Source organism: Mus caroli, chromosome 14, assembly GCF_900094665.2.
Source record: "Mus caroli chromosome 14, CAROLI_EIJ_v1.1, whole genome shotgun sequence".
NCBI lineage: Eukaryota > Metazoa > Chordata > Mammalia > Rodentia > Muridae > Mus > Mus caroli.
The window spans coordinates 54,170,890-54,176,312 of record NC_034583.1 but is presented as its reverse complement, the minus strand read 5'-3'; positions in this window follow the sequence as shown (position 1 = coordinate 54,176,312).

Below are 5,423 nucleotides of genomic sequence, written 5' to 3'. Positions count from 1 at the left end.
TTTAAATCCGGGACTAGCTTTTTGGTTGTGTTGGGGTGCCCAGGACTAGGTGGGGTGGGAGTGCTGTGTTATGATGATGGTGAGTGGTCTTGATTTCTGTTAGTAGGATTCTTACATTTGCCTTTCGCCATCTGGTAATCTCTGGAGCTAGTTGTTATAGTTGTCTCTGGTTAGAGCTTGTTCCTCGTGTGATTATGTTAGCCTCTATCAGCAGACCTGGGGGACTAGCTCTTTCCTTAATTTCAGTGGTCAGAGTACTCTCCTCAGGCAAGCTCTCCTCTTGCAGGGAAGGTGCCCAGATATCTGGTGTTCGAACCTACCTCCTGGCAGAAGTTGTGTTCCACTCACCAGACGTCTTAAGATCCTTTGGAGGGTCCTGTGTAGACCTTGGGGGTGTTCGGAGACTCCCTGGACCAGGAACCCTGGTGCTGTAGTGGACCGGAAGGGACTTGTGCCCCTGATCAGGCCAGGTTATCTGCTTCCCTGGTTAATGCAGTCTCAGGTCCCGTGCAATTGGATTGGAGCAGATGCTGTGTTCCACTCACCAGAGGTCCTAGGATGCTGTTGGGGATTCTGTGTGGGTCCTTTTGGGTGTCCAGAGACTCCCCGGACCAGGAACCCCAGTTCTGCAGTCCAAATTCTTTTTTAAAAGTCTTAATTATTGCCATACTTTTGTGTGAAGCTATAGCATATGTAAACATCTTTAGAGAGTGCCCGTTTCTGGTGTCCCATGCTGTGGTCCTGTGCCACTGCTTTTTATTTCCCCCCTTAGGAGTTAATTTAAGATAATTTAATAGTTTTCATTAACATGCTATATATGTCCTTAATAGACCTTCTGGGGTTTGTACAACTTTAGTGAATTAAACGTGTAATTGAAGTAAAAAGATTTAAGATTTGTTAAAATGAATTTAGTCAGTTATCCATTGGAATACAGCCAGAATTCTAAAGGGTTGAGTTTTTATACTTCTACTCTATTACTTAACAATTACACACACACACACACACACACACACACACACACACACACACCATACATACACACATACACATGCACACACACATAATATACACATACACTTTACACACACATACAGTTTACACACACACACACACACACACACACACACACACACACACGAGTCCATGACATAGGTCTGTTGTAGTCTTTGGAAGAATTGCTTAAGCAAGTAACTAGGGTTTTGGACTGTGTAAACATTCCAGAACTTTCTCACATGGTTGCTAATGCAATCTGGACAACTTGAAGCATACTGTTCGATCTGTAATTCCTGTCAGGGCCATCACAAACTATGCATCATCAGAACCCCCTGAGCTTCCACAGAGCTGCATTTCTTCCTGCCCAGAAAGGTGGACTTTATTTAAATTGTTTCTTATCGACATTCTCCACAATTAAATAATCGTCAAATTAAACCTAATTACAGATGGTGTGTTGGAACAGCTAAAGAGTTGGAGGGTTTGGACTCCTTTCTGAAGCAGGTTAGGGCTTGCTTCTTTAAACTGACTGGTTATCACTTGGAGTTTGAAAGCTGATTAAACTGTGAATAGCAAATTTTGATATATTGTGACAGAGTCCTAAATGTCTGTTTCTGACAAGAAAATGCTACAATATTCATGGAAAGTGTTAAATAAACTGTGCATGTCCTCATATGTTGAATATATGTTAATTAGCCCCCCCCTTCCCTGTGATGGTTTCATTCTTAGAATCAGTGACTTTTTTTGTGATGTTTGGTAAGAGTGGAGATTTGCACAACAAGGAAACAATGTGCACAGCAGGTTTTTATGATTAAGGAATAAAATTTATTGAACTGGCTATGTGAATATTATATCTATTTAAACAGAGACTGCAGAAGGACTATTTATTTGTTTATGAGACAGAAACTGGAATTTTTTAGATAGCATGTTCTTTACTGGAGCATTTTCTTATTTTTCACCAGTTAAACATTTGCAGTCTTATGTAGTTTGCATCTTATTTAAATCAAGAAATTCAGCCTTGCCTTTGCCAGAATGGTCAAATTCCACAGTAGTTAAAAGCTGAATTTCCACTGGATATAGAAATAGTGACAACATTTTAAGTCATTTAAGAATGATTTGGATAATTCCTATAAACAGAAAATTGAAAGGTAAGAAGTACAGCTTGTCTAGGCACACAGTGTCCACTTCCTAACATAGGACTTAGTTGTAGACAGTTTTGTATGCACAGTTTTCATCTGAAACTGGGACTTATCAGAGGTCACCATTTAACTCTGGTTAATAGGAAATACTTTTAGCAAAGATGACTCTATGATGGCTTGAAGGAAATCCACCATGCACGGGTCAGCAGTTGGCCACGATTCTAATGGATAGCTGTGAACTGATAACAGCTGAAAAAGGAGACTGTGAAAAGAATTTTCTTGAGGCTTAAAAACATTTTATTATAAAAAATAATAAAAGTATGAAAATTAGAGGATTCCGAGAAATAGAAATCAAGAGACCTTAATTGCATTTTGACGACAATCCTTCCAAGATTTTTTTTTATTTTAAAAAAATGCATGAGACTATGTCAGTTGAATAGAAAAAAAAGAGATTCTTTTAAACATGAAAGAAAGAAATCAAACAGTGAATGCTGGCAAAGTTGTAAAAGAAAGAAACTTTTATACACTGCCAGTGAGAATAAACTCATGCAGCCACTATGGAAATCGGGCCAGAGGGATGTGGGGGGACACTAACCGTGGAATGACCGTGTGATTCTGGGTCTGTGCCTGAAGGAATCTAAGTCATCGACACACACAGATAGTACACATCCTTATCTTCTTGTAGTACCACCCACAATAGCCACCACCCTGACCCACAGACCTCCCTAGATGCCCATCAACTGATGAATGGATAAAGGCAGTCTATATCCACAACGAAACTGTGGATAGCCATTAACAAAAATGAACTCCTGGATAAGATGGTGATGGAGAGTCTGTCTCTGTGTGAGCTGGGACAGAAGGAGAGGGACAGAACAAGACAAAAGCCTACATTACAAAGACAGAGGCGGAGGAAGTGCTTCTGGCAGCCATGAAAGGAGTGTCAGGTACTGGAAATGGGCCGAGAAAATAATGCAGGACACAGAGAAGCAAGCCAAACAGCTTCAGCCAGGTAGTTGTCTGGCAGAACGAGGGGAAACAGAGACCACTTCCGAATGGTAAAGCGAACTGAAAGCAATTGCAGTTCTGTTCCCATTAGCCACAGCCTCAAAAGCCTTGGGTCCAATTAGAGGTTTTGGTGAGACAACGACTGATCTGGCACATGGGTGAGCAGTGGACAGAGAAGCTAAGGAGTGTCTTCTGAGATAATTGTACAGTAATGACAGGTCCTGATGGAGGACCCAAGTTAGGGAACTTCCACAGGCAAAGGAGACTTGATTCAGCTGGCCATTCTTGTAGGAGAAGGGCGGTCTAGTGAGTTAGCTGTGGTGAGCAAGAGGGATGCAAGAGGCAGGCACCTGGCTTAGCCTAGGAGAGAGAGCTCTGCCCATAGTTGCCAGGAAAAGATCTCATCAACTGAGAATCACCGTGGAGTTGGAGCCTGAGGTCAGGATGTAGTTAAAATTCTGAACCAACCTATCTGCTGTTCACTGCTGCAAAGCTCTGAGCTTAGCGTGGGCTACAGGACTCCCTGAGCTGCATCCTTCCTGCAGGGTGATTATTAGGCAACAGTTCTTGAAAGTGTGAAGACAGAGGTTATGTTTGTATAGGTCTCAGCACTATGGCTGTTTCCCACACAGCCAATAGACTTAGACATCCCTTAGCTAAAACAGCCACCCCTATAGGTGAGGCTGGAGGGGTGGGGGGCTTGTCTTCAGAAGGTGAGAGAACCTGCCCAACCCACGGGATGAAAAATCCAAGTGTGGTCAGCAGAAGCCGCTGATACACAAAGAAATACTGCTGCCACGAAGAACATCTCTGGTGGACATCAGCCTCTCTGATTCAGTACAGACTAAGCAACCATAGGAAAGACACACAAGTTCAATTCCCTCTCCCTGTATGTAACAGCCTAGCACAGAGATGGTAGAGACCTGCGCAATGAAGCTATAAGAATTGAAAAATAAATGTAAGGACACAACAGGAGAAAAGAAGAATCCTCAGAATTAATATTGTTAGAAGGTTCATGTTACCAAAGTGTTCTATAGATCCAAATAGATCATCTCTCCTCCTTCTCCTTCTTCCTCTTCCTCCTTCTCTTCTACTTTTCCTCCCCTCTTCCTCCTCCTCTTTCTTCTCCTCTACCTCCTTCTCTTCCTCTTTTTTCCCTTCCTCCTCTTCTTTCTCCCCACTCCCCTCCTCTTTCTCTGCTTCCTTTCACTATGTAGCCTTGGCTGGCCTGGAAACTGCTATGTAGACAAGGCTGGCCTCAAATGCACAGAGATCCATCTGGTTCTGCTTCCTGAGTGCTGGGATTAAAAACATGCTTCACCACTCTGTCTGATATTTGTATACTTTAATGACTCAAATTCTATTACGGCTGATTCCAGGGACTCAACAGCCACCACACATAGCTCAGAGTCCCAGAGCCCTGACAGCTACCTGACAGGACACCACGGTTGCTCTATCTGGCTTAGAGAACCAGGACCAGTCTGCACTGACAGGGGAAATTTGTTCCAGGCTCCTTGACTGAATGGCTAAAGTCACCAAGTGGTGACAGGGGAACAAGAGCCGGGAGACAGGCTGTATCTCCAATACCAGATAAGCACAGAAGTCATCGTCCTAACCCTAAACATTACAAACACCTCTGCTGAAAGAAGAAAGGTGATTGGAACAGAATAAAGAAAAACTGAACCAACAAACTAGTTCTAGATGCACAAATCCCAATGCAGAAACAAAAACAACACATGCCACACACACACATACAACACATACAAACCACACACACACACACACACACACAGAATTTATCACCTCCAGAAAAACACAAATCCCATAGTGATGTGCCCTAATGAAAATGACCCAGAAGAATGTCCAGGCAAATGATTTTTAAAAATTCACAGTTAAAAGAAGATAAAAAACCAAAGAGATGGATGAAATGAAGAGAATCCAAACTGAATTCTGAATTGATGCTGGAACTGAAAAACATCAAACCAGTAAAAACAAAACAAATTTAAAAAACAAAAAACCAAAAAACCTCAGTGGAAAACCCCAGCAGTGGAATGGATTGTGTCAGATTCAGAGATTCGAAGATTTAAGACAAAGAGGAGGTGTCGGATCACTCAGTTGGCTAGGGAGAGGGAGGGGGAGGGGGATGGGGAGGGAGAAGAAGGAGGAGGAGGAGAAGATGAAGTAAGAAGAAGAAGAAGGAGGAGGAGGAGGGAGAAGAAGAAGAAGAAGAAGAAGAAGAAGAAGAAGAAGAAGAAGAAGAAGAAGAAGAAGAAGAAGAAGAAGAAGAAG